This window comes from Protopterus annectens, chromosome 8.part0, assembly GCF_019279795.1.
Source record: "Protopterus annectens isolate FY-2018-M chromosome 8.part0, PAN1.0, whole genome shotgun sequence".
Classification (NCBI taxonomy): Eukaryota; Metazoa; Chordata; order Ceratodontiformes; family Protopteridae; genus Protopterus; species Protopterus annectens.
This window is the reverse complement of record NC_056741.1, coordinates 140663029-140686873: the sequence shown is the minus strand read 5'-3', so window position 1 is coordinate 140686873 and position 23845 is coordinate 140663029. Positions and strand designations below refer to the sequence as shown.

Here is a 23845-nt window from a genome sequence, read left to right as displayed (position 1 = left end):
GCCCTGGGTGCCAAACCATCATTATGAGAGTCCAATCAAGACAAAAAAAGTGTAGAAGAAAAAAATATTTCAATGCATTGGCTACTTGACAGCTTACTTAATATCTAGATGGAAACAAAAAGGTTGTGAGGCATGAAAAAATAAATTACTTTTTAAATACATTACTGGAATGCCAGTCAAAATCAATCAGCACTCAAACCACTTCTCCTTGTAAAAATATTTCTTATCCAAAAAAAAGACCTGCTGCCTGACAACAGCTATCTCCTTGTTTCATGGGGAAAACATGGTCAAAGTAAAGAAATGAACAGCAAACAAGAAACAAGATCAAGATAAATTGCTTAAAGGATTACTGCACAGGTTATGGACCACACATGATAGATTGGCATTCTGTTTAGTTTCCTGGTAAAGCCTGCAAAGATGACTGCAAGTCTCCAACAAATGTAGTGAGCTTCTGAAAATAATGTAATCCTGTCCTTTATTACAAATACTGTCATATGTATTTCAATACCTAAGGCTTATACTTTATCTAGTTATGTAAATATTCTCTGCATGGCAACAATAAAAAGGCTTTCAATGTTGGTAATCCTTTAATAGTATGCTTATTAAAGTGTACTTGCATCTTAAATCTCATACAAGCTTACCTGATGGTCATTAAAGCCTTGCTACTTAAACACAGAGCAACAGGCAGTGCAACACATGCATTTCCTGAATAATAGTAAGCATAAATCAACAGTATAAAAATATGACAGAAAAACAGAACTTTCTGCAAAATCAAGCACAGATGAAAAGCCACTATAGTACGTGTGTCTACCTTGGATGGGGGGATACTGTGTACACTTACACTGCATAACTGCTCTTTGCCTTGCTTGGACACATACAGAGTCATTACATGGGGAAGTGGGTTGCAACAAGCACGTCACAATTTGAAATGTCTCTGGCTATTGGTGATGGCCCTGACACATTTCTCATACCTCTGAACCTCAGAGAAAGAAATCTGAACAAAGCCATAAATAGAAGTGGGACAAAGGCCCAAAAATAAGAACAATTTTTAAATATTGCTCTTATAAACTTAGAAATATAATAGAATAGTAGGCCTTGCATTAGTATGAATTTTCAGAAGGGTATGAAATCTGAAACTAAAATGTATGTCATTATTTTCTAACTTCAATCTTTAATGATTTGCCACTAATTTGCCAGAAAACAACAACTGTATGAAAAACAAACCAAAAATGTGATGCAAAAATATAAAATAGCCACACAATACAGTTGGGAACCTGTCAAAGAAGGGACATGTTTTAATATTAGTACTGTTAAGTTGGGCAGCTGACAAAATAAGAGAATCTACATGTATTTATGAAATAAAAGTAATCTATAACTCTGATCATTACAGTTATTTCTTATTTGTAAACCCTCCACATTTTCTTCCAAAATGGACATTTTGCAGAAGGATTATTAGGGGGAGAGCAACATTTTGAGACAAAGTCGGGGACAGTTGAAAGGTTTGGATATATCTAATTCTATACAGTGAGTTATTTGCATGTACCTCTCAACCTCTTATTGCAGGAAATCTGGACAAGGCCAAATATATTGGGGGAACGTACAGATAGTACTAAAAATTAGTAATAATCCACAGAAAAGCAGATGCAAGCCAAACGACTCCACAAAGAAAAAGTGATAAATCCACTTTATTTATACAGCAGTAAAAGGTTAGCGCTTTCATCCCTGAAACAAACTAGGAACTTCATCAGACAAATAGAAAATGTTCCAACAGCTTTTTAAATCTTGTAACCTGACGTGCATGTGTAGTGACATCACAAACCACATCTCTAAACTCAACAAAACCACACTCCTGGTTCTTGACATATATACAGACTTGCTTAAGAGAAAAAATACCTGAACGAATGACTTCAGTATAAAATGCAGTACATAAGATACCATATCAAACATTTTAAAATTGTAAACAAAAATAAATACTAAATAGCCACTGTTAAAATACATATCTAATAGACAGAAATAAATGAATAAAAGCCAAAAAGCATGTTTTTTCTGTTAAAGACCAAGGGCAGGATTCACGAAGCCTCCGTGTAAGAGTTATAACTCTTACACGGAGGCTGCAGTTAAACGGAGTGATGTCAGCATGCTCTGCATATTCATGAGAGCATGCTGAATCACACCTAAGGCTAACATGGTCCATGTAAGACAGTAGGGGGCATGTCCGTAGGCCGAGCCCTGTAAGCGGACACGCCCCCAGAAGAGTAAAAGTGCCCAAAGTAAATACCCATGACAGAGTCCATGGAAATGTGAATAAACACAACACATGCCCCCACAGACTACGAACATAAAATGTACAAATGAACATCTCATCATTTTTTTTTAAATTGTAAAGATGTTTGCCCGTGAGTGCGCTCGTTTGCGCGGGTGTGCCCGTAGTTCAGCCACAGTTAGCAGTCAGTGGGAAAGCATATAAGAACTACATATGCAAAGTAAGCCAGGAAGCAATAGCGTAGCGGTAGAGATGTTGGCTTAAGAGCAGGCATTCATGGTTCGAGCCCCCACAACACCAATTTTTTATTTTTAGCAAAATAAGCACGAAACAAGTCCCTGACAAACATGTACACATAAAATCACATTTTATGTAAAATGTAATGAAATAGCCCATTTATATTGAAGAAATGTGAGGTAACAAAACAATAAAAAATGCCAGATGTGCCCATAGCTGAGCTACAGTTTAACAGGGTGAGTGCATCTGCCCGTAGGTGAGCAGTGGTGTAACTGGTGCAAAATGAGTGCCCGTAGGTGAGCAGTGGTTTAACTGGTGCAAAATGAGTGCCTGTAGGTGAGCAGTGGTTTAACAGGTGCAAAATGAGTGCCCGTAGGTGAGCAGTGGTTTAACACGCTGAAACTATGTGCCCCTAGCTGAGCTGAGCGTAATATGCGTACTGATAGCCAAATGAGGCTTAAACCAGCGTACCCCATTATTTGCGCGAGCGCTCAAACAAGCTAACCGACGGGCAACGTTGAGCAAGCCGTATCAAAACTGCATTTACACAGACACACCCCCTCAGCTTGTCTAGACAGTCATAAAAAATAAAAAGTAGTGGCCAGGTTCGAAAGCAGGATACTATACACCATAGTCAAGGTACTGAACCACTAAGCCATGACAGCAGTACCTATAAATGCAATAATAGCAAATATATAGGAATGAATACAAACTGGAGCATGACAATGCAGGTTTAGTGAAGTTGATACAATTCCAAAATGGCCAATCACAGATATGTGCAGGAAAAACAGCCTATATAAGCCCCATCGGCGGGAATACACAGCATAAACGATTGTAGAACTGACTTGCAGCCAGAATGACAGGAGTAGGTGAGGGTAGTTGCTTTCGAGCACAGAGGTGGGGCATTGAGGAGTCCAGGTACATGGTCTGGCTCCTGGTCCACAATCATGAGGCCCAACTCATGCAGGGCCAGGTCCTGTGGGGAGCATATAGGGCTGAGGCGTGGGACCGGTTGGCTCATGATCTCACCAGTGCCACAGGGATTCCAAGGACTGGTGAGCAGGTCCATCACCACCATGCGGACCTGAAGAGAAGCAAGCAGGACCAATTGAACCTTTGGATCCAGGAGGCCCGGCAAATGCCCAATGCCCCACTACTGAGTAAGTTACATTTAATTATGTATGTAAGAAATTAAACTAGCTGATATTATGGAGATGTGTATTCCAATATTACTTCATTTATATTACAGCTGCAGGTGTCCGTTCTGCGAACCGCAGAGCCTATGGCGATAGGCTGGTGTGGTTGCGCCACCAGGCAGGTCAGTAATCCACTCCCAGTAACTGTAAAGAAATATAAAAGTATGACAGTTAGCAAAAGAGTGCCGTGTAGTCACTAAGTAATAAAATGTGCAAGTAACAGTGTAAAAGTGTTTGCAAGTATTGCTTGATTACAAAAGTGTGTTGCAGTCTGTAATCCAAACAGAAAAATGAAAATGTCTGAAATAAATTCTGAAATAAAGATGCCCCACCTGTAAGAAAATAGTACACAACCTGCAGCAGGCTGAAAAGTACAGCTGCAGAAGATGATCAAATCACATGTGTGAAATATATCCCTGTTGAAATACTGAAACATGACAGAAGTGAGACTGCTGGAAAGGATTGTAATAACTACAGGTAAAACATGTCAATAAAGCCTAGAAGTAAGTACCATACTGAATAGTAAAATGAAAACAAGACAGAGTGTGAGAAAGTGTCATGAATCCAGCAATACAGTAGTAATAACCCCTGAATAAAGTATACTGCAGTCAGTACAGAATGAAATGCATGTGAGAAGCAAAACCAAACAGCGAAATCTGTTCAAAGTGTTGCTGCATCTGGAATGTGTATCCCAAAATCTGGATATGTTGCTCTCAGTCTGCAATATGCAGATAGTATGATTGTCTGATATACCAAACATCCACACTTGTCTATAGCTATATAAAGCAAATGTAGCAGGATGATGTAGCTGAACAAAGCTAGATATGAATGTGTATGAAGAACAATAAAATGTATATTGATGTAGCAGTAACAGTCCTATCACCAAGTTGAAGTAGTTATCATATAGGAAACTGTAGTTAGAACAGTAGTGTGTATATATGTGCAGCTATTAGAAATGTACAGCATATGTATTGGTATTCGAAGGTGTTAATATTATTTTCTTCATCCCACCCTATAACCACATATAACCCATTCCACGTGAAAATGGTATGTGCAATCACAATTAACACCCCTGGACATTTGTCCTGTTGGGTCATATATATTTGCATGTCCGTTGATGCATCTGCCCTGTTCATACATCCAAACCTGATGGCCTGTTGCCATCAATCAACACTGCATGTTGTTGGACTGTGTATTGCTGTTCAAATTATGCATGTGTTATGCTCGCTGTTCAATGGTGTGAATGTCTGGGTGTTTGGTTAATGGGAATACTAATGCATGCTGTTACAACTAATTGTGAATGGTATTATATGTCACTAACCCAAGCTGTCATGACATAATGCAAAACATAGGACGACAGGGAAGGCGGGTTCCAGCGGACCCACCTCTCCCACCTCAGCTGGCGAGTGCACCTGGCACTAGTGCCCAGTCTGGACCCTCCTCCGGTGGCCCTGTGCCACCTGCGGGTGGAAGTGCTGCAGGGGATGGGGCTCGTCCCCCCTCTGCAAATGTGGCCGGAGGAGAACCACCACTCACCCTCCGTAGTGTCCAGACTGTGGTGCGTAGGGAGATCCAGGACTCTGTTCTTGGGCCCCTACGCCAGCTTGAGGCACAGGTGGCACAACTTACGGGCATGCCTGTTGCCTGGCCTACACAGCCCCCAGCACAGCCCCGTCCTGAGCAGTGAAGGAACAGTGGCAACTGCCTATGGGTGGGGATATCAGTTCCACTGTTGCCATCTGTGGGCTCATGAGCTCAGGATATCCAAACCTCCGTCCCTGTCAATTGTGTAACCCCCCCCCACACGTGTCATACACCGCCCCTGTATGCATCTTGTTTGTCTTGTCTGTTGACCTACCCAACCTACCTCCCCAGCTATACCGACTTCCTTCACCTGACATACCACTCTCACCTGAAAAAAAAAGGGCACTCTGTACCCACAAAAAAATTACGCCCCATACATAGCTGCCCATTCCGCACACATGTCTGCTGGACATGGAAACTATCATTTACAATTGGCTGTACAACAAGTATTATTGTTGTCCTGACACCTCTCTCAGTGGTGGAAGGTTTCAAATGTCACACCAAATTACATACATATGCACAGCTGTTGCTGATGAAGAAATGGGCAGCTATGGGCCTTACCGACATCCCTCCTGCAAATCCCAAGCTTGTTTCCCTACTGTCTTACCCTCTTTGTGACCCCTTTTTCACCACTTTCCTGTCTCCCCATTTTCATTTCTTTCAAAAAAAATAGTGCGGGTGTGCCGCAGACTAGGCACCGTTAAGAGGTTGTAAGCGGTGTCTTGGCGTGTGTGCGTGGAGCTAAACGCCAGTGCGCAGCGTGAGTTCCGCAAACCAGCGCTAACCCGGTTACAACTGCTTAAAAGTGCCTTAGTCACTCTGATTGACAGGTCCTGTAGTTAGTTCAAAAGCAAAATAAAATCCCACTGTCAGTCCCGAACCCAGGACCTTGAAAACAGTAGTCTGTATGACCTACCACTAAGCCATGACTCTTATACAAGAACATTGTGCTAAAATAAATATAACATGTAATAGTAGGGATGAATGTAAAGGGAATATAGGATGTGTAGTACACAAAGCATGTCATTTAGAATTACTGTCAAAACTAGTGGATTCCCATAATAGTAGTGTGTGAACAGAAACAGCCATGCTAGTTGGCAGCTTGTTGGTAATAATGTCAGTTAATGTACATATATAAATGTATGTATATTTACATATATATATATATATATATATATATATATATATATATATAGTTGTAGGTGTCATTGTGCATACACACTTACTACAGGGAATAGGAGAGAGGAATGGAGAAATGTGAATCTACAGCACAGCCTGAATCATGAGAGAGATACTAACCTTTACACTCACAGAACAGTGTCCACAGCATACCAGCATGGTCCCCGCCCTTACAATCTGAAAGGGCAACGCCTATCTCACATACCCTTTTATAGCACTGTCCTGAAATCACAGTGAGAACTGCAATCAGTACACAACTGGCTGCATGCAATTAGCAAATGCTGGCTTACAATTGGTGCAGAGGCCATCACATGGACCTATGCAGATACCTACAAAAGCATCCTGTACTAACACTCCACACATGCAATACATTCTTTGCACTGTCTGGAAGCAGACAGAGGGAGAGAGTCAGACAGAGACAGAGAGAAAAAAAAAAACACACGCTACACACTGTGAGTCTAAGCTGTCAGCAGTGAGAGTAGCAAGCCGTGCCAGCAGCAGCAGGAAGCAGAGGTGACATACAGCTGTGATAAGTATTTCAACTGGTGAGGGAGAAGGAGGGGGGATACGTGCACCGAACCTGTCTGCAAGAATGTTGCCAATATCTGTGTGTTTGGTGAATGTTAAGTAGGTGTGTATTAACGCAGAGCATATCTGAGGCATTTGGTCCATATGTGTAACATAACTGAAGAAGGCCTTGTGGTTATCCATAGTGTTTGTGGCCATTTCCCTCCCAGAGTAGGCTGTGGCCGTTGTTATGAGAGACCGTAGCGTAGTACCAGTGCTGACCACAGATGCCTTCCCTTAATGTGAATCTGCTCTGTCCTGCAGTAGCCTCCTGCTATTGTTATACAATCTGCCTCTGTCTGGGGTCCACTGGACAGGATGCCTAACCTTTGTGCATAGGGTCTGGGTTAGAAATGTGTGTGCAAGTTCCATGCAATCTGTGGGATGTCCGTGGTAAGCATTTGCAAAGGGGTCAGCAGTGTGGGTTGTGGCTTCCACTGGCCCAGTGTGCTGCATGGATACCATCTCAGTCCTAACAAGTGAATAACTGTCTAATCACATACATATCAAAGTAGTCTACTGTGCTGGTGGTGGTTGTGGGATATGTATATCCAGGCCGAGTAACTTGTGTCCACATCACACTAGTGGATGGCGTCCCACATACAGTACCTTGGGATGAACCCCAGAGTGAGGTTGTGCATTGGACCTGTCACAGTGTGCTGACCGATGGGGCATGCTACTATGTTGTGTGGAATGTGGCAGGTATTGTTGCACAGGTGTTGGCTGAGCACTATCTGGCCATGTACTTGTGTATCCACCACGAGACACACACATGCAACATATGGGAGTAGTAGTATATCACTACACATGAGTATCATGTATAGTATGTGTGTCATATACTGCTGACATAGTCTGCTGATATCCTGTTTGTGTTCTCTTCCAGGGAGATGGCGTGTCAGCGTAATCCCGCCTACTCTGCAGCGGAAGATGAGGAGATACACCAGAGCCTGGTGTGGGAGTATGACATACTGTTTTCCCGCACCAGTCAGAATCAGCAGGAGAGGGCTGCACTGTGGCAGGACCTTGTCCGTAGGGTATATGACATTGGCACGCATAATAGGACATATGAGCAGGTACGACATCACTGCAGTGATTTAATCAGAAATGTCCGTCAGCGTGCGTCGGATATCCACAGGCAACAGGTTGCCACAGGAGGTGGGGTGGCCACACATCCCCCCCTCACCAGACTGGAGGGGCTACTCCTAAGTGTTGTGGCTCCAGCCCCAGAACAGCAACAGCAATACACGTGCATCATGATGGAGGCTGGATCCACACAGCAGCACGACATGGAGCATGCAGGTAATATGCCATATGTACACTTGACTGTTCTGTACACTGTTAGTTTATGCATGTGTAAGGTGTGTTCGTGGTATGTAGCTGTCATCATAGTATTTAATTGTGCATGTGTGATACTGGCAATATCAGCAGCTGACGTTTGAAAGGCAACTGGTGTACTACTGCACTGTATCATATGCTGTATCAATGGCACAGTTGTGCCCACTGACATTAATCTCATCATTTCTGCAGGTCCCTCCAGGGTTACAGCAAGGCAGGCCATCCATGCTGGTGAGTGTGTTTAACAATACCTATAATAGTCCTGATAGTGCTAGTAACACTAGTGTAACTCAGTAGTGCTCTGTGTGTATACTGTGGGGTGTGCATGTGTGCAGGTGTGCCTGTGCCCATGTGGGCATGTGTGCATGTGTGCAGGTGTGCCTGTGTCCATGTGTGCATGTGTGTATGTGTGCCTGTGTCCACATGTGCATGTGTGCATGTGTGCCTGTGTCCACGTGTCTACATGTGCATGTGTGCATGTGTACACGTGACCACATGTGCATGTGTGCATGTGTCCATGTGTGCATGTGTGCATATGTGCGTGTGTCCATGTGTGCATGTGTCCATATGTGCATGTCTGCATGTGTGCATGTGGGCATGTCTGCATGTGTGCCTGTGTGCATGTGTCCACGTGTGCATGTGTGCATGTGTGCCTGTGTCCATGTGTGCCTGTGTGCATGTGTCCACGTGTGCATGTCTGCATGTGTGCCTGTGTCCATGTGTGCCTGTGTCCATGTGTGTATGTGTGCATGTGTCCATGTGTGCATGTGTGCATAAGTGCATCACTGGTAACATTGTGTGGACACTGTAAACTGTGTTTCCTGTCTTCCTCCCACAGGTTCTGGTGCTGCTCTGGTGTCCTGCAGCAGTGAACCTGAATCTGGTGCCACAGGTACTGGTAATGATGATATCTGTGTAATGGTACAGAAAGGTGTGTCAGGGTCCGCCATTGGTCAGCCAATTGACAGTACACAGCTGTCAACCCCATCATTGTGCACAGTCATCCTGCCAGTACATCCTTTGTCAGCATTGTCCCTAGGTGATGGACAGGATACAGTGGGCATTGACCAGGGTAATGTGGTATCTGTGGCACATGCTTCCCCACACAGCAGCCATGGGCAGGGTCCTGCAATGGTACCACACAGACAGTTGCCCATGGGTTCTCGTGGAAGCATCCGTGGGCGTACTGCCTCTGGCAGACGTGCCCAAAGAGGTCTGTCAACCTCAGCTATGTTTCGGGCTGTCATGCAGGCACAGTCGCGTATGGAAAGGTACACCAGACAGGGTCTGAGGGAGCTGAGAGCATGTCGCACACCCATGACTGACAGTATGCGTGACATCACGGATGCTATCCGTAATTTCACCGATGTCATAGACAGACATTGTGGGGACATATTACAGCAGTTCCACAACCAAATGTCCATGAGCCAGGGCAATGGTGGGCGGTTGCGGCGTCGACGTGGCCGTATGCCAGCAACAGCAGCAGCTGGCAGTCGGCGCGGATGACAACAGGCCCACGCATGCCCCCATTGTGCCAGCAGCAGCCCCAGTAATGCTGGGTCTGTGTTGTCATCGGAACGCCCCAGGAGATCATGTGCACGTGGCTCTGGACAGTCCCAACAGGGACCTGTGTCCAGTCAACACACTCCTGCTTCTGATGACAGTACCTAGTCTGGCTTAGTACTGGATATGGTCCGTAGCACCCCTGCCAGGCACAGGTACCGTGTCCATGCCCACAGACACTGATCTGTATGACCTGCCAGGTGCAGTCTGTGGCTGTCCACAAATCCCTGTATATGGCAGCCATGAGGTGGAACTGTGTGCGTGCGTACACACATGCGAAATGTTAACACCTAGGGCGACCACATACATGCACACACTGCACCAACAGTGACCCACCCTGTACTGCTGCCCCTCACCAACACACATACACACACATGTCAATTGGTGGTATCAGTGGCAGACTCAGGCATACCTAATTCACACCCTGTGCATATGATGACACAGTGCCACCTCCTGCAGTCTCCAACATCATTGCGGGAACAGGTAAACACGTTGCTGATGCACAGGGTGACTACATAGAAATGTATTAGTAGTATCATGTTGGTAACAGTACAGTGTGCTGATATGACTGTGTGTATATCCCAGCATGCCTGATGCAGTAACCGTATAAATGTCCTGAATTGTTATCTGCACCCATAGTACGTACCAAAGTGTAACAGCTGCACATAATTGCATGCCGTTGGTAAGGATGTCAACAGATAGCCACATACATGGGTAGCACAGGGGGGAAGCTAATGCAAGTAGTGATATGCAATGATGGACATGTACAGTAATGGTGTCAAGTTGCCCACAACGACTATGCAATGTGGATGTTTGCGCATGTTGATATGTGTGCAGTACCAATGTAATCCAAATCACAATTAACTATGACATAATATCAATTCTACCATGGGCATCTGCGCTGTGTATTCCTGGGTACATGTTGATAGTGCCTACATATTTGCATTGTTACTTACTGTTAGTGTTACCCCTTCTTTGTTGTACAATGAACTACTTCCAGCCCTGCTTACTTTGCATGTTCGCTTGGGGTTCCCTGGAACACTGCTTACACCTGCAATGCAGAGTTACAGTGCTTCTGTGGACTCCTAGTGACATCTGCATAGCGTACGATACGTATGTCACGTTTACACATGACAGAACGTCACTGTCTGTCCTGTTCACATGTACGTTGCCTGTGACACATTGCACATGTCTTACCTGGCATTTAGCCACGTGTGCAGTCATATATGCCAGTGCTATGAAACAGTAGCAGTACACCCACACATACACACCTTCAGTATGTTGTTCCCCATTGGCCCTATGTGTTGGTACTCACCATGGCAATCACACTACTAGGGTAGCATGTGCAAAGGTAACCTGTGAATCACCTCTATGGTCCAGTTGTGGTTTACGTGAGTCATGTGGCAATGTCACAGCTGCCACATGTATGCAGTCAGCCATCACCCTTGGCCAGGAACGTACAACACATGTGTGGGATGCCACCACATAGCCAATCTGGGGACTGAGCTCTCTGAACCCAGTAATGCCATACCCTGTCAGGTGGCATGTCATATTACAGTGACTACAATACAAGTCAGACATAGACACACACTGACAGCATGCTGAACACACTGGGGCATACGTGGGGACTCAGAATAGCATCCTGCCTGAGCATCACACACCTCCGCAGCTGGCACACAGGCATATGTTCCGTCGGAACAGAGCACATGCCACACATGGCACACACATCTCGTGTGCCACACACTCACAGCCTGTAGGGCTATACAACACACCTGCTACAGATGTGTCAGGTACCTGTCTTGGGTGCTGCACTGGGGTCCCACTCAACAGGCTGTATCTGGTGAAGGTCACAGTGATATGCCTCAGGGGCACTATGGTCCACCACAGAACACATGCATACAGGTCACTCAGAGGCATGGACACATATGACTCAGTCATTGACCATGCCACTATGGATGACCTGAGACATACCTCCCTGGACTACATGATAGGGAACATAGAATGGATCTCTCAGCATGTGGCACGGGCCAGTGTGAGCCTGATCTTGGTTGCTAATATACCCTCACCAGGTATGCTACCACTATATGTAGGAAGGGTGATGTATGTGTACATTCTGCTATATCTTACTATATTATGACACTTGAGGGAGACGCATTAGCGGAGCGCGCTTTTCGCATTACTGGGAGGTTTTCCTTCTCCTGCTGTACTTATAGGGTGCTGACATCATCAGTGTTTAGAAAGGGGAATGTGCATCCTGTAGTGTGTTTTCCAAGTTGCCAAAAGGGACATTTCCCTCTCACAGACTTTCACACACACAAACCCCACTCACCCACCCACACACTGAGCATTTGCAGGATTCAAACCCCTACCTAACTATATTATGACACTTGAGGGAGACGCATTAGCAGAGTGCACTATCCGATTTACTGGGCATCTGTTCTGCACCTGCAGTATTTATAGGGTGCTGACATCTTTATTTCTACAGAGGTATGTACATGTAGTACTACCTGTCAAGTGGGGGATAGCATATATATGCATTTGCAGCCACCTACGTCAGGGTCAGATATGCACATCGCACTGGCAGGTTATGTTCTATACCATGCTTTGTGACCACAGGACCTGTAACACACAACACAACCAGTCCAGAACACCACACCCACATCCAGGACACACACTTAGCTTCCCTGGGAACAGTGCCGGATATGCAGGTGTTCACATACACCATTCCAGTTGTTAACATCAGGTACAGGCATATTGTGTGTGAGAACTACTCAGGCCTCTACCACTTTACCCTACAGCCACTACAGTTTGTGGGTCCATGTGCTATGGCAGAACCACACACCACAGCCACATGGGGGAATACATATTGCACCTGTCCATCTGCAACGTGGGTACTCACTGTTCCACACCAGAGGTAGACCACCATTGTTGATATCTGACCATACCCACCTTTCCCTGGACATCCATATCCCATCTCCACCCCCAGGCAAGGTTGTCACTGCACACAAACTGTATTTAGCACAAGCAGACTCTACACTTGTGAGGAATGGGGTGGACGACTTCAGAGGACCCATGCTGGGGGACTATACTGGCCACTCAGCATAATCCTTGACAATTGCATTCCATGAGCATGTGTATGGTTTGCATTGATTATGCTATCCCACATATACCCATGACTGCTCCACAACAAGACACCTGTCAGGTGTACACCAGCCATATATGAGCCGTACAACAGACAGAGTGAGCTAATACATTGCAGAGCTGTAGCCCACAGAGGGAGGGCATCTGTGAACAGTTCCGGCACGGCACTTCATTCACACATAATCATCACAACACAGTGTTGACAGTGGAATTGTCCAGAGAATGCAGATAGGGCTCCCTCTCAGTCTGTTATTGACGGACACTTACTGTTAGAGATCCTCAGCAACCCTCTTCCAGCACACACTGACAACAAGCACATTCAATCCCTGGGACCTCCATGGTGCCCCTGCTTGACAGAGGCACAGCTCACTAGCCTCACATGTTGCCTTATGTGACCTACTTTACAGTGGCACAGTAGCCTACTGTACTGGGGATGCAGATGCCAAGTACACTCTGGCTGAGCTGTCATTCCCTAGGGCAACAAGCCTAGTATTGACCTCTATACCCATATGTTCAATTGTTGGATGCACAATATTTGTTGTGCTGTTCTACTGTTTGCAGGTCTTTATTGCCATAGCATTCCCTGTTCCTATGACCAGCTTGTGTATCTGTGGAAGATGTTTGCATATGATGGTGATCCACTATATCACTTATGTCTCTGTAGTCATTTACTGTGTGCACTGGGCAGATTGCTGTGTTGTGGTTGGTTCCTGGACTGACACGTACAAATACCAGATATGTGTGGCCAACTGCTAAACGGAGATATGGCCTAAGTGTGTGAGCATGCCCAGTTCAGCCTTTCCATGGCATGTTGTCTGACATATGCCTCATTTATCAAAGGGTGCGAGCATGCCCAGTGTGAGCTTTCCATATGTTGCACTCTGAAGTCCACCACATACTTGGGTGTGTGTGAACTTCAACAATATCTCACGTTTATTGTTGTGTGCTGGGTGTCATGTTGTGTACTAACTGGCCAACTGCTTCATGTCTGCCACAACAGGGATTATACTGTGCCTGCAGGGATTGCATGGGATACTTTGCAGACAGTTCTCAACATACTTTCATAATGACCTAACACTGTAGCACCGTATAGTGTACTGGTTCAGTACTTTCATTGTGGTGGACAGTATCCTGGGCTTTAGTCCTATGACTGCTTGACATCTTCATAGTGAGCACAACAGACTGTGTATGGGCCAGTTGTGCACATATGACCATGTTGCATTATGTTCAGATATGGACTACCTACACCAGGCTCGTCCAACATTGGTAGTGTATTCCACAACATGGGTGGACATTGGCAAACATTAGCGATGTTCCCTAGGCCATTTCTGATGCTAGTCACAGGGTGTGTTTGTCATTCGACACACATTGTAACTGGGGTTTGCCATGACATATGTCAAGGTTAGTATACTGTGCCTCCATCTACCTCTGACATAACAGTGATACCCAGGGTTAGCCTACCATCTCCCATCCACTCATCAGGATTCCTCTTGAGGGGTGTCAATAAGTGACTCTCTGGCTGACCTGTACCGGGAGTTTACTGAAGAGTGGGGGTGCCTTCTGTGTTATGGATCATTCTGTACAGCTTGTCCTATGTATGTCAGTGCTGGGGTTCAGGTCTCTCATGTGCATAGCTCACTGCCATTCAGATTGTACAAGGTGCAGCATGTTCATTGATTCCAGGTTGGACATGGCTTCATACATCAGGCACAGCTTGCCTGTAGCTGGGCAGTATGGCAGTGTGTGGGGCTGCAGTTTGTTTACTCAGGCAACACATGGCATCTGTTCATGCTCTTTGCTACTCCTGGTGGGGTACTGTTGTGGACTTTACAGTTGATGGAGGTGTCTGCTGAGGTATATCCCACAGGGGCTATTGTAGTCAATTGTGACGCTGATGGAGGATGACTGCAGAGCCACAGTGACATCCCCTTATCTACATCTGCCAACCTTCATGTTTGGGTGGGTATATAGTATATGTTTCTGAACACTACAGCCACATGTTTGTCCAGTGCAGGATATCTATCACCTTTTGTACCCAGGTCTCTCATTACATGTTAGGTACGTCATGGGTTAACACCTGTGTGGTAATTTGTGGGCACTTACTGTATATCCACGGTGGTTGTCTATACACAGTTCTGCAATTAGCTTGCTGACATGGCTATGGCTCCAGTTGTCTGTTTGTAGGTGGCTCTTTTGTGGGTTGCTTGTGTCAGCTGGGGGTCGGATATGGTGGGCTGTTTGTACTCCTCTGCATACATGTTCAGTCACAGTCCTTCCATGTTGGCCTATACCTATGGGACATATATACAGAACGGGGGGGGCCCAGGACCAGGCCTTGTGGGATGCCACTCATATCTGCTTTTTAGTCTGACATGGATGTGGCATGTCTGACCATGTCAGTTCTGTCCTTGGTCTGGTTTGCAACCCCTCTACTGACATAGGGGTATATATTTAAGCTGGTGAATATATCCATACTGAACTCGTACGGTATTGTCTAGAAGCATATGCATGGTCCAGCTACGCTGTGTGGACCACATTGCCCTCATCAATGACCTTAATGACTGCTTCAAATGGGTAAGCATGTTTAGGGGCAGGATCTGCAGCTACGACAGCCACACTGTTTAGGGTCCAGTATCAGTAGGTCCACAATAGCCTTCTGTCTGCGGTACATACTGATCCTTTCCATAGCTGTGCAGACCAAGCTTGTCAGGATCCTGGGGTGGTAGTTTGCAGTATCCATTCAGGCAACACCTTTGTTGTGAAGGACCACTGTTGTACACTGCTCTTTGGGTACATGTCCTGTGGTAAGGCTGACATTGGGCAGTAGTGTGATTTGGCATACCATTATTCTTGGAGTCCATGTTGGCCTCAGCCCAGGACACCATCACATACCTTTGCTGCTGTGTGTTTTGCTTTGCAGATGATGGCTGTTACCTCAGCATCTGCAATGTCAGGGGACCAGCAGTCTGCTGGGATAGATATTTTGCACTCTGGGGGTTGCACTGCACCTGTCAGGTTGTATGTTAGCAATATGTGTGTGTGTTTGGTATGTTGCTTGTAATATCTGTGTGATTCGGAGCATATCCGTGGATGCCCAACATGGTTCCTACAATCAGTTAGGTAAGCCTTGTGATTATCCTTAGTGTCCTGTACAATTTGTATCTTCATAGGTTCATGGGTTCATACTAGGCTATCCACCCTAGGGCATTAGTAAGCCTAGCCAGAGTGTGTGTGTCTTTCGCCACCCCTTGCTATGTGTCTATTATGGACATTTATGAATGTCTTTACTGTGCCTCTGTCTGGTCGTGACACAGTGAAGACCCCCAGTATACATGTACGATCATCCATCCACTTGGCAATATTCCTGTTGAGGGGTGTCAGTGAGGGGCTCTGCCTAACATGGATTGGGATCCTGTTTCTGGGTGTGGGGAGCCTCTGGGTTATGTATCTGTCCCTCCAGCACATCTTATTTCATTATGTGTTGAGGCTGACATCTGTCACTCTCACAGCTCCAATGGCTTTGATTTCCTGTGGTGGAGCATGTCCATTACTCCTGTGTTGGACATGGCCTTGTACAACAGACATACAATGCCTCTGTGTAGGCAGTCTGTGACTGCATTCAGCTGGGGTGTCCACAGCAAGGCAGCATATGACATATATTTCACAGCCTTTATCCTCTTGATGGGGTAACTATGAGGTCTTCTGAACCCCTGCAGTTGTCACATACTGTACATCCCATATGAGTCATTGTACTAGATTATGGGTCTGATAAGGGAACAGTACAGTGGCACAGTGACCTCTGTTGATGTAGATGTGAATCCTTTCATGATACGGTGTCCAATATCGACAATCTCCCTAGCCACATTGGCATTGTGAGTGTCACATGACAGATTACTGTCGACTTGTGTCCCTAGGTCCCTGATTACTCCTTGCATACATAATAGTTTGCCACCTATGTGGTAATTTGTGTGTACCTTGTCTGGTATTTGGTGGGACATTCATACTGTCCAGTGTCTTCAGGATGTCTGGGTGGAGTTCTTGTGTGTGAGAGTGTGGTCTGTCGCATGCTACAGACTGTACAGCAGTTTTGACTACACTTAGGTGCACATGGGTGGTCTCCGCTGCATTGTGCATTGTCAATTACCTGGCCATATGGGTGTCTGTGCTGCATATGGATACCCCCCCTCCTTTGATGTTTTGGTCCAGGTGTTGGGGCCATAACACATGATATGTGGTATAACCTGGTAGTGCTGGTGTGCTATCACTAGGCTTGCAGCAGGCTTCTGTCACTGCACAGACATCGATGTTCTCCATAATGGGAAGTGCCTCAGAGGCATGCATATTGCAGTTTACACATCTGGCATTGGTCAGCATTACCCTTATGTTTCTTACCACTTATGTTTTCTAGGGTGGTGGGTAGTCTTGTTGGCCTTGCCTACCTACGGCTCTATGGAGGTGACAAAGGCCTTATCCAGTATCCAGACGCACAGGGGTAACAGGTGCAAGCCATCCCTGGAACAGCAGCATGGCTTGTCATGCTTGACATCTCAAGCAGACAGACAATAGACCCTCTTGGACTGACAGCTGTAACTGTGCCAGCTGTTAAACATGATCATTCTGTGTTTGTACTGTGGCATCATTCTTGGTGAGGGTTGGATGCTGCACACAGCCAGTGTCATACTGGCCTGGGGTACATACTCAGAGAGATCATCCATGTCTCTTTCCATGTAGACCAGGGAGGTACATCTCAGGTCATTCACACCAGCATGGACATTGAGTGCATCATATTTCTGCTTGCTTTGGGGTGACCTGCATACTTGTGTTATGTGGCATTTTGTGGCAGCCTACAGGCAGCTTACTCTACCCTTTCCCTTGTTCAGTCTGGTGAGTGGGACAGCAGTGTGTCTGCCTATACAGACACCTATTACAACTGTATCAGGCATGTTGTTTCTCCTTCTGGCCTGTGACTGTTTGGCACACCAGCTTTGTGTACTATTCATTGCATGTGCTATGTTTGGAGGTTGTGGTTGCTTGTGATCTGCTTTGGAGGCTTCTGTTGGTGTGGTGTTTTTGTAATTAGGGCCTCCGGGAATGTTTTTCTGTGTTTATGTGTTTGGTTTACAGTTGTGGTAGGTCTATGTGGGACTGGGTTTGTGGTGTATGTGGTTACCTTCTCCTCCTGACTAGTTTTGACAGTACTGAGTTGGGGGAGCTGAACCTCTGGTTTGGATACATGGTTGCATCTATCACATATATTTGTATTTATTGGGGGGAGATGTGGTTGTCTGTGTACTTGGGACAGGTGTCACATTACCTCTGGATTCACAGATTCTACTTGTTGTGGCTGGACTTAGTGGATTGTATGTGTGGACATATGCTATTGCCATACTACTGGTCAGTGATTACTTCCCTTTTTATGTTTGCTCTATCATGTGGTAGCTTCCTCATTCGCTTGCATAGTTTGGTAATGGCTGGAGTCCAGCATGCCAGATGCCTGCGTGTATGGCATTGTGTGTTGTTGTTATTTGTGATTGCATACTCCAAGCATTCCTGGCTGTGTTCATGGAATGCCTGTATAACATGTTCTGCGGTGTGTCCCATATTCTGCACTTGCACAGGGCCTTTCATGGATTCAACATCAGTTTGGAGGGCTGCAACTTATGCTTTACACATGTTTTTCACTGTGGTATTCTGGCCAGGGACTGGGGTCGGGATGTGTATATCCAGTGTGATTACTCTATGGTCTGGTCTTACCAGTGAAGGATACACTTCTCATCTTGCCATCCAGTACACATGTTGCTGATTATCACATCCAGTATGCTTACCCCTCTTGTGGGAGTGGTACATTGTTCCTGGGCATTTTTGTTTATGGATTCTGGGAACTTTTCTCCAACTGTGTTGGTGCTAATATAATGCTCCCGGTGTATGTCTGGGTATTTTCACTCAAGCAATACAATGTTGTTTTGGGGGCTTGATATATTCATGTATTCCAACATAGGCCAGGTGCAGTTCCTGGTATTAGGACAGTAGTCTGCAGCAGGCTATATACTGGGAGGCGGTTTTAGCCATTGGTATTTGACCATGGCTAATCCATGCTGCTTCTTGTTGTGGTACCAACATGGGGGTGTTGTTATCCTTGACATTTATTGCTAGTCACCCTCCTTTTGTAGCTTGTTCCATGTTTTGCGGCTGTACAGCACAGTATGAGGTGTGACCTGGTAGTGTTAGGGTGCTGATGTGAGCCTTGACCCAGTTCTCTATTACAGGACTGATATCTACATTCTCCATACTGTGTGCGTTTACACTGCACACATCTTGCTGTTTAGACTTCTGGCATTGGGTAGCATTACATCTAGGTTCCTATCCCTTGTGGTACCTATAACGGTGGGTTTGTGTTTTGAGACTTACCTATTCAGGGCATGCTGTGGGTACTGACAGCCTTTGCCAGTATCCATGGGGCATGGAATGATAGGTGCACGCCACCTCTAGCAGGTGGTGCATCATGTCATGCTCCGCATGTCTTCCCAGCCTGAAACACATTGGCTCCCCTTTGACTAACTGCATTACTTCAGCCAGTTATTGCACTTGATGATCCCATCGTCATTTTGTGGCTTCATGCTTGGTGAGGGTGGATGTTAGTCAGGGTGCTCAGGTGTGCATATAGTACATGGTGCTACATTACTTAACACATGGCATTCATGCCTCAGGTGGTGCTGCAGGGCTGCCTCTATCGGATGTGCATATTACACTTCCCTGTACATGTTTGTGAGCAGGTCATGTCATTTTAGGCATCCATGTTATTAGTTGAGTGAGTCAGAGGGGGTATCGTTCCCAGGGATCCTACTGAGCCAGTGTATGTGCTATGCGTTGCCTCTTTGCCAAGGCCAGGGCATACTGGGCATGCCTCCTTCTGCCTACTGGGGCAGGCTCAGGTTGTTCCTCCTCTGAGTCACGCTCTGCCTGTGATGGCCTTGGCAATGGTGGGGGGCTGTTTGGCCCAGCCCTATGCTGGTCCTGCTGCAGCTGTTTTCGCAAGATCATATTATGTAGCATAGCACATATCATGACAATTTGGGTACATGTAATTGGTGTGTACTGCAAGGCTCCACCAGATGTGGCCAGACACCGGAACCATGACTTGAGCTTACCAAACACACGCTCTATTACATTACGTGTTTGTGTATGTGCCTCATTATGGCGTTCCTGTTCAGGTGTGTGTGCGTTTCTGATGGGTCTCATCAGCCACGGCTCCAGTTCATAACCTGCATCCCCCACTAGGTGTCCATGTGGGATGTCCCCATTGGCAAATGTCTGGTACAGCTGCGTCAAATGCCAGATGTGGGAATCATGGTAACTCCCAGGGCAGCCAGCACACACATTCATTATTATGCCCTGGGCATCACACATGACCTGGCAGTTGATGGAGGGGAAGCCCTTGCGGTTAATGTAGGCCCTACCCCACTCACCGGCTGGTGCTTTGATGCGTATGTGCGTGCAGTCTATTGCACCCACTACCTCAGGGTATTCCACTATTTGCTGGAAGAGACGCATATTGCTGGCCAATACCTCACGGGCATTGGGGAAATATACATGATCATCAACATGTGCTGACATGGTATCCAGGAACTGGTGCAGTACCCTGGAGGCTGATGCCTGTGATATCCCCGTTATATCGCCAGTTGGTCTCTGGAAGGTACCTGTTGCTAGTATTCTTAGGCCAACGCATACCTTGGTTTCCACTGGGATGGGTTCCCCTCTGTTGGTTCTGTGTGTGAGGTGTGGCCTGCACAGCTCAACAATTTACACTCTGCCAACAGGCTCCCACATGCTCAGCCTGCCCTACATGCACGCACCCCAGCGCAAACAGTGTTAAACATCTCCCAACACGCTCCCACATGCTCAGTCTGCCTTACAAGTGCGCACACTGCCCTACTCGCGCTTCATGGCGCGCACACGTGTGCATGCACGCCCAGCAAGAAACTTTGGTGTAAGTAACAGTGTACACCTTCCATTTCTTGACTTTCCCAGACTTATCTTGTGGTACACCTCTTTCCATGATCTGTGTCTGTCATCTGTCATGTTACACTGACCTCCAATGAACTGCATTTCTTTCTACCATTCCCCCCTGTGATGTCACCTATCTCCTACTCTATTCCTCCCCCTTATGTATCTCTTACACTACTCAGACTGTGCTCATTTGCTATGTGACTGTGAGATTCAGTATCCTAACCCTCATTTACATGAGATTGCCTACTAATGCTTAGTTACATGTCTTAGACTCAGCTTCCCCCCTTAGCAACCACTACACGGTGGCCATGTTGTTTTGGTCTGCTGGTCCCTGCATTGTCATTCCATGTATTGCATGAAACCCACATTTGTTGGTTTTTAACCTTCCTTTTTATGTTTTATACAGCGCAGCCCGTTTACGCGGGGCTGAGCTGGGTTTAAACATCGGCGATCGCCGAAAAAAAATATTATATTTTTATTATTTTTGCATCGGGTTACCTTGCCAATGGCCACATATTTGGCCATTGGCATGCTGCCTGATACATATGCACCCTTTATTTGGAGCTGACATGGCTCCGTTGTGGAATTTGCAGAAACGTACTCAGTTGTCAACTGAGTACATTTCTGCAGCTAAAACGTCTCTTACACGGGCTGATTTCTGCTTCGTGGATCGCTAATATACCTCATTTGCATACCTTTCGGCTGCAAGTGAGGTATTTAGCATGTCCACGCCCAGTCCGTGTAAGAGACGTTTTAGCTGGTCTCTTACACAGAGTTTAGGGCTGTTCCTGGATCGTGAGGCTTGCATGGAGTGTTACACGTCTCTTACACTCTGTGCAAGCCTTCGTGAATCCTGCCCCTAGTGCAAAATATTTGTAAAATACTTATAAAATCAAGTATTTACATAAAAGTAACTTGTGTATATAAATGTATATAAAAATGTGTATAAAAAATCAGGTGTCATCTATTCAAGACTTTTAATTTTAATACACTTGAAATAGAAACAGCCTCATTCAAACCATACTGGTTTATTTCTACAATGATTTGGATTTCATTTAAAAGGTTTATTTTATATTTTATAGCACAAACACTAATATACATCTGCTAAACAAAGCATTGCAGTCTCACAATGAAAATACACTTGGCATTAAAACTTCTCAGCCTTTGAAACTCACATTCATTGAAACAGCATCGAAGCACACATTCAAAGAAAATACATCTGGCCAGTGGTAGATAAAGATTAACTTTGGACTGTTTTCAAATCATAGGCCCCTTGCACACGAAACAAACGTGTTTTTTGATACACCTTTCAGAATGTATTAAATTATATTCCTTGTATAATACAGTACAGTTGTTAAAGGGCATTTTAAATTTACTGTTTAGAACATTTTTCCAGTAAAGTAAACAATGAAAAAAATGCATGCATCAGTAATGACAAAACTGCCTAATTCAGAACATTTCCATCATAAAAGTCTACTCAAACTTCTACAATCCACCAGTATCAATAAATATGCATAATCTCTGCAGAAGGAAAAGCCATCTAAATAATTCCACATTAAAGAGATCTGTAACTAATGAAGAGGATGCTGCTAGCAAACAACTTTATATTTCATTATTTCATCTACAAATAAAGTGCCTGTTAAATGATAAACTAGTAATATTGCAATAGGGAATGGATGGCAAACTGATAACAGGCTCATAGTTACTAGGTATTTCCCTCAAAGAGGACATTCTCAGGACTGCAGCATCCACCCCTTTAAAAGTATAACACAGTACAGTATCAGCAAAGCATCTACATATTGTGGGAGTGGAACCCACAACCTTCTGCATCAAAAGTAAGTACACTACCTGTTGTGCTATTAACAATGCAAGCTAACTCAGCATAAGCAGCACTAAATTCTCTTCCCCTGAAGCTCTTAGCTCCTTGTAAAATCCACTCGACACTCAACTGTATCTCTCAACTTTGCAGCACATGAGCACAAGAAAGCTGGAAAAAGCCAAAGTTTATTGGGGGGGACAAAAGCCCCAAAACCAGGGACACATTTTAAACATTGCTTGTATAACCTTGGAAAGTTGCTAGAATAAAATGCTGTGCTACCACCAGGCATTTCATTGCAAAGCCTGAACCCAGATCCCTATGCACTACAATCATAGCAACATACCAGTATGCCAAATCAGGTGTTTCTTGAAAGATAGGAAGACTGAAACTTAAATGGATATCATTTAGTGAATTCAGTTCTCACCATAGCTATCAACCTCTTAGCATAGTAAATAGCAAAGCCAATAATGGGGGAATGCATCAACAAAAATAAGGACAAATTTCAAATATTGATCTTATAAACTTAGAAAATTGCTAGAATAAAATGTTTTGTGTTACCATGTACTTTCTGAAGAATATGAAGTCTGAAATTCAAATGTCTGCAAATCCAGAAAACTACAGATTTTATGAGGAACAGAATAAAATTATGAGGCAAAAATCTGAATGCTTTTCACAAGTGGTGGTGGATAGGGAATTCAACTCTTGCTACCTGTATCCAAGGTTGAGGGTTTGGACCTGGGTTTCTCTCTAGCCACCACACACACACACACACACACACACACACACACACACACACACCTCATCCATTCCTAGCCATAACTCCTCATGCAGTAAATAGCCCCATAACTTCTTGTTCAGTATAAAGCATCCCACCATAAATTCTCGTTCAGTATAAAGCAGCCCGCTGTTTCTCTTCAGCAGCTAGAGTTCTGTTTCTGTGCATTCCAGAATGGT

General features: G+C 45.2%; 1 protein-coding gene across 1 annotated transcript in view; it reads right to left on the bottom strand.

The window, feature by feature from the left end:
• LOC122808163 (alpha-1-macroglobulin-like) overlaps positions 1-23845 on the bottom strand; it is a 404161-nt gene that overhangs the window by 272063 nt on the left and 108253 nt on the right. The window lies entirely within an intron of this gene.